The following is a 13826-nucleotide window of genomic DNA, read 5'->3' on the forward strand; positions in this document are numbered from 1 at the left end:
GAAGGATAATTTATGTTTGCAATCTTATTTTTAAGGAAACAACACAGGAAAACAAAACGGTGTACCATCAGGTATGATAGTGACTGAGTATCAGAGGGGCAAGCGCAGTAGTGCAGTTAGACACACAGGTTTAACATAGGGGCGGCCATGCCTTCCAGTCATAACCCTACCACCTTCTAGCTGTAACCCTCCTTACTTCGCGGAACACCACATGCAGCTGAAGCCATATGCTAACTGACATGACCGTTCAAAGTTTAAGTAGTAGCTCTTCATGTAACAATTCACAAAGCGCCTTTATTTATTCTGCTCAACAACCCATAATTTCGGTAGGACAAATATTATTATTCCTATTTTTCAAGTTAAAAAAATCCAAGGTTCAGTATGTAAACTGCCCAGGTTTGGGATTGAAGCCTAGGTTTTTTGTACTTCAAATTCTTCCGGGTCCACTGTGTATTACAAATAGGTAGTAGCAGAAATAAATAACTTCTAAGAGGGGGCAACTTCTAACAACTAAGCACAGAATTCTGGAGCCAACCTGAGTTCAGATTCTAGCTGTGCCACCTACCGGCCTGTGCCAGTAGTCAAGTAACTTAACCCCCTGTGCCCCAGTGTCCTCATGTATACAGTGAGAATATGGGTAACCATATTTCCCTCCTGGAAGTCTTATGAAGATGAAATTGGTTAATACATATAAAATACTTATAACCTTATCTGGTCATATTGAAGGACTATGCAAGTATTATCTCTGATTACCATTTATATTAATAAAAGCTGTATTTGTCAAGAACAATGTTCAACTTCTAAATTCACTGAAGCCGCAACACCCCGGAATACCTTGAAGCAAAAAGGACATGCTGACATTACTTTGCCCAGGTGGGTAGAGATTAAAAAATGGGGTAGGGCAACTTTGCAAATAGGTACAAAGAAATCATCAGCTTGTCAGATTAATAAATCTTTGCTTTATCCTCCAGTGGTAGTAAGATGAACGAAATTGGCAGTCCCTATTGTTAACTGGAATCCATTACTACCATGTAGCCTTATATGATATGGTGACTGCAGAGTTCCTTCTCTAGTTTCTGTACAGAGTCAGAGTAACTCTCAGCAAATTATATTTTGGTACTTTAATTCTTCTGGAAAATAGGTAGTATATTCCCTCTCTAGCCTTATAAGTTATGTTCTAAAAGAATAGGTATACGTGTGCTTTCAATATAGCATGGTTCAACGATTTTGTTACTGTTGAATCTGGCTGGATTTGTATCTTTTTGGAGGTGGTCATTTAGAGAAGTGGGGGAGATTGGTTAACTGCCCTTCAAGAGGCTGAATCACTGATTTGTTTCAAATTATATCAATTAATCTCTGTCAACAAATTGCTGAGATCCAGAGGTATCCGTCAAGGTTCTTAGATGCAAGTCTGGCGGACTTAGGCAGACAAGGAATTTACTAAATGGTTAAGAAGCTCACAGAACTCTTGGGAAAGCTAAAGAACCCACGCAGAAAACTGCTAGAAACAAAAGATGCTAAGCAGCGGCCAGGACTGGAGCCCAAGCCATACCCACAACCAGCCAACGGAGGCCCCTGCTGCTAGACCCATTGGGACAGACCACCACGGCTTGCACCTTCTCTGTGGGGCACCGGCCACTAGGTGCCACAGTTGCCACCACTGGCTCTTTCTCACTTAGGTTTTTCTTCACAAACTCTTATTTACTTACACTTTAACAATAGGCAGCATTTCCTAATAAGATGCAATAATAATGAACACATAAAGAAGCCAAGAGACAAACAAACGAACAGACTTTTAAAGCAGTAGTTGCCAGAGGGGAGGTAGATGGGGGTCTGTATGAAATAGGTGAAGGGGATTAAAAGGTATAAACCTCCAGAGATGGAAAGTACAGCATAAGGAATATTGTCACAGGTGGTAACTATGCTTACTGTGATGAGCACTGAGTAATGTATAGAATTGTTGAATTATTATGTTATACACCTGAAACTAATATAATACTGTGTATTAATTATACTTCAATAGAAAAAAGGAAAAAAATAAAAAATAATTTGAAAAGATGTAGTAATAGCCATAAGATATATCTGTAAAAAACTCTTTACTGATCAGAAATAAAAGATACAGTTCATGTCTGTTGGAAAACATAACAAAAACTGTATTTCATCTAAGACTCCCTTTTGAAAATTTATTTTAATGTCTATTTATTTATTTTGAGAGAGAGAGAGAGAGAGAGCACAAGCAAGTTTGGGAGGGGCAGAGAGAGGGACAGAGAGAATCCCAAGCAGCGTGGAGCCCAACATGGGTCTCCATCCCACAAACTGTAAGATCATGACCTGAGCCAAAACCAAGAGTTGAACGCTTAACCACTGAGCCATCCAGGTGCCCCTAAGACTCCCTTTTTATTTACCTTTCAACCTCTCTGAAATCATAGTATGTCTTACAGTTGCTGTGATAAGAAAACACTGTGTCATATTTAATTGGCCATTTTATTTTTCTTCGCAGTACATGAAATAATAGTGCATTTTTTAAATGATGGTTTAAGTGAGTCAATGAAGTATAGCACTTTAGAGATTGACTATTGTTGGTTAAGATCACATATCTTGGATTTTTGCAGATGGTCCCAATTACATGCATTTATTTTCTTTTCAGTAAAGGGTATTTATTCAATATATAACTATGTAATATTAAGGTTTCAAAAATTTGAAAAACTTTCCCACATTTATATATTCTCATAGCAAAAAAAAACAAACAAATCAAACAAACAAAAAACAAAAATACCTTTTGCTACATTAATTTTTTGGAGAAAGCAGGATCCAGGCTCTGAACTGTCAGGACACAGCCTGACAGGGGGCTCAAACTCACGAGCCGAGTTGTGAGATCACGATCTGAGCCGAAGTCAGGTGCTTAACCTACTGAACCACTCAGGTGCCCTGAGGCCTAATTTTTTATTTGGAAAATATCTTCAGCAAGCATGTTTAACAATTTATTTCATAAGTGAATCTATTATAATCCTGCATATGACAAAAGACCTTTAGTGTTAGATGTATCTCTGGTAATACCTATTGTCTGTTGCCCCTCTTATAGTCCGATTTACTTAAAAATATTCTTATCATATTTTAAGAGATTTGATATGCTCCCAAATTAATATTAATATCCCAAATTATTGCAGAGATTAAATTAATCCCCTCTGTCCCCTTAACAACAATTGGTGCCTTGATCATGGAGTATTTGATGCATTTTCTTGTGTTTAAACTTCTGGGGGTGGAGAGGGACTATAGCCTCCAGGCAGCTGGAAAGAGCCTAGAACAGGAAACGGATGAGGATATCTGGGTGGGCCAGGAATGGTCGCTAACCTAAGATACTTAAGAAAGACCGAATACCGTTCAGTGTGTGTTTTTGTCAACAAACCTGGCTTTAGCAACATATCATTCAGACTGTAAATACTGTACTGTTGCGTTTAGGAAACAAATGCCAAAATGACTTTAACTGGATTGTGCCAAGTTATTTCCAGCATTTTTGAGGAGGAGATTAGTAGTGCAATAAAAAAGCATGTTCTACAAGGACACTGTACTTTTCATTAGACAAAACCTTGAATTGCCTTACTTGCAAACCAAATTTAGACAGCCTTGTCACTTGTCAATCTTGTCAAAAGAATGCATGAATAGTATCAATTTGCATATATGTGAATTAAAGAAGTTACTCAAAACTATGGAATCATTGACACATGTTAGAAGAGAGATTCATAAATGTTTCTTTCAAAACATCAAGACCAATGATTGTTAACATAGCAGTGTCAGGTAAAATTGACAAGTTTTGGAAAGGAGAAAAGGAGTTTTTCTTTTAATTTTTTCTAATGTTTATTTTGAGAGAGAGACATAGCACCAGCTGGGGAGGGGCAGAGAGAGACAGAGACAGAATCCAAAGCAGGCTCCAGGCTCTGGGATGTCAGCACAGAGCCCGATGTAGGGCTTGAACTCATGAGCCGTGAGATCATGACCTGAGCTGAAGTCAGACACTTAATCAACTGAGCCACCCAGATGCCTCAATTTTTAGAATTTATTTATTTATTTATTTAGAGAGAGACAGAGACAGTCGAGTGGGGGAGGGACAAAGAGAGGGAGACAAGAATCCCAAGCGGGGGCTTAAATCACGAAACCGTGAGATCATGACCTAAGCTGAAACCAAGAGTTGGGTGTTTTACAGACTGAGTCACCCAGTATGCTTAACCGACTGAGTCCCCCAGGTGCCCCTAAAAAGAAGCAAAAGAGATATTTAGTGGTCCTTGCCATGGGTGTTGGGCACTGCCTAGCAGGTCCACTGGAGATTATCTGATACTATAGAGGGATGCACCTTTTTTGTTGCCTTACACACCTCAGGCTGCCATAACCAAAATACCACACACTGGGTGGCTCATAAACAATAGAAATTTATTTCTCACAGTTCTGGAGGCTGGATGTGTAAGATCAGGGTGCCAACTTGGTCCAGTTCTTTTAACGGCCTGCTCTCCAGTTGCAGACTGCTGACTTCTCAGATCCTCACTTGGCAGACAGCAGAAAGAGGAAACAAACTGTCTAATGGCTCTCATAAATCACCAATCCCATGCATGAGGACTCTCCTCAGGGCTTCATCTAATCCTTATTACCTCCCAAAGGCCCTACCTCCTAAGACCATCACATTGGGGGGTACAGTCTCAACATATGAATTTGGGTGGGAGACACACATTCAGTCTATAGCAATTGTGTTTGATCACCTAGGCTATTTTATAACTCTGTAGGGATGAAAGTTGATTTGTGGAAAACTAATAACCATGGACTTGGTTCTTGCTCATGACAATGTAAATGAATTTTTTCTGATAGAGAATATGTCATTTTAAGTCAAAATCCCATTGAACTAATTTTAATATCTTTCTGGCTCCCTCATTAATTAATGCATCAAATAAAATCTTTGACGTGTTTGTTTCATATTTTTATGAGATTCATGATTCATGATTTTTGGAAATTATACTTTAGAAACAATAATAATGCATATCTGTTTTCATTCCATAGATACTCATCTGTTTATGCAACAAATATTTATTGTGCACCTACAAACGTCAGTACACTCTGCGAGGCACTTTATGGGATTCGGAGATAAGAACCAAGTGAAATTCTAATATGTGGGGTTTTTTTAATTTATGTATTTATTTTTGAAAGAGAGAGAAAGAATGAGTGGAGGAGGGGCAGAGAGAGGGAGAGAGAGAATTCCAAGCAGGCTGTGCACTTTCAGCACAGAGTCCAATTCAGGGCTCAGTCTCACAAACGGTGAGATCATGATCTGAGCCTAAATCAAGAGTAGGACGCTTAACTGACCGAGCCACCCAGGTGTCCCTGGATTTTTTTAAATCTGTGTACATACACACATACACACACATACACACCTATCCAATTACAAATGATACATGAAAGTTAAAAAGTTAAACAATACTGTACTATCTAGAGTATATAGTAACTCCTGAAAATATACTATTTTCCTAGACAAAACTACTGTTTAACTGTTTGGTGGACTTCCTTGCAGACACACACACACACACACACGCACACAGAAATATATACATTATATATGTTACATATTATATACATGTATATGTACTGCATAATATTCTATAGCATACTTGTTAATTTAATAGTATGCCTTGGAGCATATTATTTAATGATATGCCAGCTGTCAGGATGGGGAGTGAGACTTGAGCTGAAAATGGGCATTAAAGCCGTTCCTGGGTGGCTCAGTTGGTTAAGAGTCCAACTTCAGCTCAGGTCATGATCTCACAGCTTGGCTTGTGAGTTTGAGCCCCTCGTCAGGCTCTGTGCTGACAGCTCAGAGCCTGGAGCCTGCTTCGGATTTTATGTCTCCCTCTCTCTCTGCCCTTCCCCTGCTCACCCTCTGTGTCTCTCTGTTTCTCAAAAATAAATAAACATTAAAAAAAAAAGAAAAAAGAAAATGGACATTAGAAACCAATGTATTGAAGAATTGACTCCATCTCATTATGCCTGTTTTTCATCCATGTGCACAGAATCCTTGGCAAATACCAAATACTTTTTCTAAAGATAGTGGACCAATCCAAGAGGAAAAAAATCTCTCCAATGCCTACATCTCATCCAGTCCTCTAATGTAAATTCCCTTGGTTGACCAACCTCTTCCACGGGCAGTATCACAATCCAATATTTCTAGTTGGTTCTTTAATATGAAGGGGGAAAACATCACCAGGCATTTAAAGAAAAGTATGCTACAAAATAAAAATATAGATATCTAAGTGGTACTTGGCAAAGGTAATTTAGAAATTAGAAGAGGGGAGACTGGTCGTCTCAGTCTGTTAAGCATCAGACTCGTGATTTCAGCTCAGGTCATGATCTCACAATTCATGGAATTGAGCCCTGAGACAGGCTCTGCACTGACAGTGTGGAGCCTGCTTGGGATTCTCTCTCTGTCCCTCCCTTGTGCATTCTCTCTCTCTCTCTCAAAATAAATAAATAACTTAAAAAAAGAAACTTGAAAAGACTGGGTATCTCAGTCAGTTGAGCATCTGACTTGGGCTCAGGTCATGATCTCATGGCTCATGGGTTCGAGCCCCACATTGGGCTCTGCACTGACAGTATGGAGCCTGCTTGGAATTCTCTCTCTCGCCCTCTCTGCCCCTCCCTGACTCGTGCTTTCTCTCTCTCTCAAAATAAATAAATAAACTTTTAAAAAATTAAAAAAAAAAACCTAGTGGAGAATTTTGAAACAAGAAGGGAGTGCTATTCTACTGTCACAAACTCTTTTTGGTTCCTGGACCCAATTCCAGTGTTGGGGAAGGGGGAGCACCCTTCTAACAGCCAGCAATTCTCAGACACCAGCAGAATGTCTGAGAATTCAACCCAAGTCTGACACTATCTACCTAGAGATAGCACCGATTTTTTCAGGTTGAGGGGTCAGTCCTACAAGACTGCCTCTAACCTCCCCCACCCTCCACTTCAGACACCATTCTCAAGCCCCAAGTTGTTACTTGTGCTTCTGACCAGCCCGCTGCAGATTAAGGGTTCCAACTGTCTTCTCCCTGGACTTGCCATTTGTTACCTTGTACTCTGACCAATTGGCTACAAATCAGAGGTTTCCAGGACCTCCTTCTTTGGTTCTTTCAATTTGCACAGAACTCAGGGAAACACTTAACATGTACCAGCTTACTAAAGGATATGATAAAGGTTACCAATCAACAGCCAGATGAAGAGATACATAGGGTGAGGTATAGGAAAAGGGCACAGCACTTCTGTGCCCTCTTCAGGCATGCCACTCTCCACACATCTCCACTTGTTCACCATCCCAAGCCACAGGAATACAGTCCTTTTAGGTTTTTATGGAGGCTTCATTACATAGTCAGGATTGGCTAACTCACTGGCCATTAACTTATTCTACCTCCAGCTCCTCTCCCCTCCTTGCAGGTCAGGGGGTGAGGTTAGAAGGCCCAACCTTATAATTACATGGTTGGTCCTCCTGGCACCTAGCCTCCACCCTCCAGTGGGATCCCAAATCCCCTTCATTAGTAACAAGACACCCATGCCACCTTTATGGCTTCAGAAACTATGGATGAAGACCAAATATATCTGAGAGATATATGTATTTCTCAGAAAGCATTATATCACAACTATAAAAAGGGAAAAAAAGAATAAGAGCTCTTGGAAATGGAAAATATGATTGTGAAAAAAGAAAAGATTCTATAGTAGATAAATAAAATCAATAAGATCTATATCTGCAGAAAGGGATTTATTATACATTATTGACTCATGGGATTATGGAGGCCAAAATTCCCCATATCCATTGTCTGAAAGCCAGAAGCCTAGGGATGCTAGGCAGTATAGTTCTGGTTCGAACCCAAAAAGCCTGAGAATCAGAGGAGCCAATGGTGTAAGTCTCAGTCTAAGTCCAAAAGCCCAAGAGCCAGGGACCAAAGGTATAAGTCCCCACCCAAATTCAAAGGCCCAAAAGCCAGGAGGACAAATGTCCAAGAGCAGGAGAAGATGGATGTCCTAGTTCAAGCGAGAGAACAAATTCACCTTCCTCCGCCTTCCTGTTCTGCTAGCTCTCAAGGATTAGATGATACTTACCCATTGGGGAGTGTGGATTTTACTCAGTCTATGGATTCAAATGCTGATCTCTTCTGGGAACAGCCTCACAGATGCACCTAGAAATAATGTTTTCCCAGCTCTCTGGGCACCCATAGAAGTTGACACATAAAGTTAACCTTCACAGATCCAATCCACATCCCACTCTTGTCAGCACAACTTCTGCCTTCTCTCCAAGTTCATCTTTGGCTACTTGTCACTGCAGTGGTCTCCTTAGCGTTCCCCTGACACAGCTCCACCTCTGTATCATCCACCCTTTTGGCCCCCATCTCTCATCCTTTTCATGAAGTACACTTGAACTTTATCTCAGCTCTCTCAGTTGTGCTTCCTACTCCTACCATTTCAAATATGCAAAAGCCGTTATCTTGAAAATGACAAGCAACTACACTCCAATTACCAACCGATATCCACCCTCCTGAGAAGGGTGGAGGGGGTGTGTGAGGAGGGGGGTATGGGGTGGGGTATGGATTTTAAATAACTAATTTTGTTTTCCTGTCAGATGTATCTTTGTAAAGACGGTAGTTTTGTTTTTGCTTTTCAGGGATTTTGACTTCTCTTCCTGGTATTTGGGAGCTGGCCTAGTGCCCTGGTTATTAAGTGGACATGAAGGATAATAGAAATGGATATGTCAAAGGTGACTCCAAAGTTTTTACTTCAGAGACCACTAGAGAATGACAGTGTTTGCCAAAAGCGGGGACACTGAAAAGAGCTGCTACTTCTTGTGTAACCCCAATGAAAATTAGCAGTGGGTGAGAGCTGAGAATCTTATTTGGACATGCACGTTTTGAGACAATAATAATTCTCTGAAGTAACAACATTGAGGTGGTGGAAGTTGTATGAGACTGTGGCATAATTGGGAGAACAAAAATTGAAGGTAACAGACAGGAATCGCCAGCATGGAAGGGGTGGCGGGGGGGCTGGAGTGGAGACACTGGATGAGTGTGCAAAAGGCTTCCTGACCAGGGTAAGGAAAAGGAAAGAATACAGGGCAGCAACAAGCAAAGGATGGAGATGTAAGAACAGAATCAGGGTGATATAGCATTGTGAATGCCAGAGAAGGAAAAAATTCAACAACAGCTAACATTTATAAACCTTCAATAATGGCATACATTATAAGTGAAATAAGTCAGTTGGAGAAAGACAAATACCATATGATTTCACTCATATGTAGGATTGAAGAAACAAAACAAACAAGCAGAAGAAAAAAGAGATAGAGTGAGCAAACCAAGAAACAGACCCTTAACTATAAAGAACAATCAGATAGGGTGCCTGGGTGGCTCAGCTGGTCAAGTGTCTGACTTTAGCTCAGGTCACGATCTCGTGGTTCATGAGTTCGAGCCCCACGTCAGGCTCTGTGCTGATCGCTTGGAGTCTGAAGCCTGATTCAGATTCTGTGTCTTCCTATCTCTCTCTGCCCCTCCCTCACTCACACTCTGTCTCTCTCTCTGTCTGCCCTTCTCCCCTGTTCATGCTCTCTCTCTCTCACTCTCAAATAAACTTAAAAAAAAAAAAAGGAACATTTAAAAAATGGCATGCATTATTTCAGTTAAAATTCTCAATAACCGTATGACCAAAGTATTGTTATTATACCTCTCCTCACTGATGAGGAAATCGATTTATGAAAGTTATACAATTTGTCAAGAGTCACATAGCTGGTAATCAAATCAGGATTAGGAGAACCCTAAAATCCAGACCCTTTAAGCACTACTCCAGAAGATACGTCTGAGAATCCAGAGTTTCTATACAATCATATAATCCTCATTGTGTACTAGGCTCTGTTATGTGCCTTTTATGGACTGATGAATTCTCACATAATCAGAACTACTATTCCCAAGTAAGTTATAGAGAGGTGTTTGTAACTCAAGTCTAGGCATTTGTTAAATAGTGGAGTTAGAATTTGGACTCTATGGGTCTGTTCCAGTGTTTATTTTTTCACTATTATTTTTAAATGTTTTATTTATTTATTTATTTATTTATTTAGTCATTCATTCATTCATTAGAGAGTGCAAGTGGGGGAGGGGCAGAGAGAGAGGGACAGAGGGTCTGAAGTGGGCACTGCGCTGACAGCAGGGAGCCCAATGCAGGGCTGGAACCCAGGAACCTCCATATCATGACATGAGCCAAAGTCGGATGCTCAACTGACTGAGCCACCCAGGCGCCCCCAGAACTTATTTTTTTTAAAAAATGATTGAAAGGGGAAAAAAAAGCCATTATTCCATGTTTGCAGTTAAATATATTCAGTGAAACCAAACTTTGAAAGCCGCTGCGGTAACTTCTGTCAGGTGGCTCTTGCTCCCTCCCTGCACTGCATCCACCTACAGGCTCAGCCTCTGAGAGAATTATAATATCGTATCCATTTCATGGTCTCCTTCCACGTTTTCTCCCTTTTCTCTTTCTTCCACCACAGAGAACTTGACATTTCTGAAGGGCCCAGTAGTCTCAGTTGAACAAATTTTAGTTGCCACTAGAAAATAGCTGACTGCCCTAATGTGACAAACATGTTAATCACATAGCTATTATTTTCTTTTGTCCTTCTCCATTTATTTTCTCTGTGATCAAAGCCAAAACAAATAGTAAATATTTTCCACTGCCTCTTACGCTAGTGTTCTTCCCTCCCCTCCCCCATGAATGGATAGAGGAGCAGTGGCTAAAATAAAAAGGTATGTGCTTATTATGAGCAGAAAGTAGGATCATCAGATTTAGTAAATAAAAATGCAGGGTGTCCAGTTGCATTTCAATTTCAGATAGACAACGCTTATTTTTACTATAAGTATGTCCCATGCAGTATTTGAAACATACTTATACCAAAAGTAAGTATTCACTGTTGATCTGAAATTGAAATTGAACTGGGCATCCTCTATTTTATCTGGGAAACTGTACCCGACTGAGTTCATATCATCTTTTTTTCTGACTTGGCAATCCAAATTAACTCAGCCCAGCAACTCATTGCACAAAAGAGGAATGGTACAAAATGTTGCCTCTGAGGTTCTGTTCCGTTTGAATTCACTTGGAGATATTTATAAAGCACATTTCCTGAGTATTCTGATACTGTGGACAGTAGGGGACAGGACTCCCACATTTCCCGGGAATGGAGCATGACATGTAGCTAACACTGAATTTTATTTGAGCTGCAGGTTCAGCCTGGGTGGCTCCTGGCTATCTGGTTCACACTCAATTTAAGTATTCACTGGCTAGGAGCACCTGGGGGCTCAGTTGATTAAGGGTCTGACTCAGGTCATGATCTCAAGGTTTGTGATTTTGAGTCCTGGGTCAGAGCCTGGAGCCTGCTTCGGATTCTGTATCTCACTCTCTCTCTGCCCCTCCCCTGCTCATACTCTCTCTCTCTCTCTCAAAAATAAATAATAAAACATTAAAAAAAATGAAAAACAAGTATTCGCTGGCTAAATCTACCAGTTGAAAATTAGGGTCATTTCTGTGATTTTCAAATTTATTTAAATCAAGTAAATGACTATGCAGATTCTGTCCAAAGCGTTGCCTCTTTTATTATTATTATTATTATTATTATTATTATTATTATTATTATTTTAGATTTTATTTTTAAGTGATCTCTACACCCAACGTGGGACTTGAACTCACAACTCCAAGATCAAGAGTCACATACTGTACCAACTGAGCCAGCCAGCCACTCCTCTCCTCTTTAATTTTAAATACCTAGTTTAAGTCTTGAGATAATCTAATTGTCTACTAGGTTATTCACTTTCTCACTTTCTATAGTACTCTATTAACTTTAGGCCCTTTTTTTCATCTATAAAACCATAAAAGATATCTCATCAGAAACCAATGTGATTGCAACTGAGATGGATAGAGTATATGTTGATTTGTGATTTTCCTGATTTAGGCTACTTTTACTCTGAAAGATCTTGTATCTTTATACATATTGACAGTAAAGAGTACCTATTATATCTCAACACCATGTAATTTCCATACAGTTTAGATCCATTAAAAAATACAAAAGAAGAAAAAAAGGAATTGATTCTTTGACATTCATTTATTCAGCCAACAAGGATTTACCTTGAGCCTGGCTGGGGATAGAGCTGTGAGGAATGATAGGCTGATCTTCATTTGTGCCATCCACTGCTCCAAATGCTTTCCACACGAGTCATGTAACCCTCACAGCATTCTTATGAGTAGGTACTTTACTAATCATCACCCATTTTGTAAGATCATCCATCTGGATATGCAAGGAGAGGCTGAATAATTCACCAGGGTCACATTCCTGGAAGGTGTCAGTGGCAGGATGAAACTGGGGCATTTACTTGTTAAAGCCCACTCTTACAATGTACAGCTTCTCTGTGAACAAAACAGCATGGTTCCTGCCCTTCTGGAGTTCATGACATTTTCAGATGCTACTTCCTTTAATATATGTGCTATGTGCAAAACCCAACATTGATTAATAAAAGGCAAACATACCTATTAACTTTCAAAACACATATTTGCAGTTTATTGTTCATCACGGATATTGATAAAATATTCAGTAATTATAGTGTAAAGTGCTTGTGTTGGATTATACATATCCATTAAATATGAGCAAAAATCTGAGAAGATATTGGGTTTCAAATCAATTTAAGCTTTTAGTGAAACCATTCATATTGGTGTGGCAACCTTGCTAAAAACATTTCATCAACACTTGTGAATTAAAAGGTTAAGATAATTTAGTAAACTATGACTTGCTCCTACTCTGTTTTCTGTGTTAAGAATTCTTAGAATTCAGAAGATCTCAACTTCTCAGAAACCAGTCTTACACCAAAGCCATTGAACTTGTGGGCATCCAGTCTGAATTCACCATGCAGCGTATCTACCTGGTTTATTTGTCTACATGGAATTATTGACTTTGTCCCTTTCAGAATAACCGTTTCAATCAGATTCCCTTGTACATTTTGTACAAGATCTTTTAAAGTACTTTTTTTCTGTTTTTTATTTACGGGTAATCTTTGAGCCTTTTCCTCATTCCACTTACTCTTTCTAAACAAAATGTTCTCTGGAGCACCTGGGTGGCTTAGTCGGTTGGTTAAGCATCTGACTTCGGCTCAGGTCATGATCTCACAGTTTGTGGGTTTGAGCCCCATGTCGGGCTCTCTGCTGACAGATCAGAGCCTGGAGCCTGCTTCAGATTCTGTGTCTCTCTCTCTCTCTAACCCTCCCCCATTCATGCTCTGTCTCTCTCTCTCTCAAAAATAAATAAAATTTAAAAAAAAATTTTAATAAATAAATAAATATAAATAAATAAACAAAATGTTCTCTATTTCATAATAAATCCAATGTGTTCTTTAATTTTGTTTCCATTCTATTACTTTCTGACTCCTCAGTTCTGGATGTACTTTGTAAGGGTGTGTTCAAGGTATCAATCTAAACTGAATGTCAAGAAACCCAAAATTTCCCAAATTAACATGCATATGTACACACACACATACACACACCCTACACATGCAATCATTGCCTTAGAAATGCTTTATGGTATTACTTCATTTTTATTTTTTTTAATTAAGTAGCGTCCATGCCCAACGTGTGGCTTGAACTCATGACCCCAAGATCAAGAGATGCATGAGTGCCCTTATGGTATTACTTTTAAGAGCAAGTTCCTCCTGACTGATTTTAAATGGTGTTCTAAATAGACATACTTTAAGGAAAATATCTATTTTCTGACGTCAATCCATCTGACCTGAGGAAGATAA

The sequence above is a fragment of the Acinonyx jubatus genome, chromosome B1 (genome assembly GCF_027475565.1).
Source record: "Acinonyx jubatus isolate Ajub_Pintada_27869175 chromosome B1, VMU_Ajub_asm_v1.0, whole genome shotgun sequence".
NCBI classification, from domain to species: Eukaryota; Metazoa; Chordata; class Mammalia; order Carnivora; family Felidae; genus Acinonyx; species Acinonyx jubatus.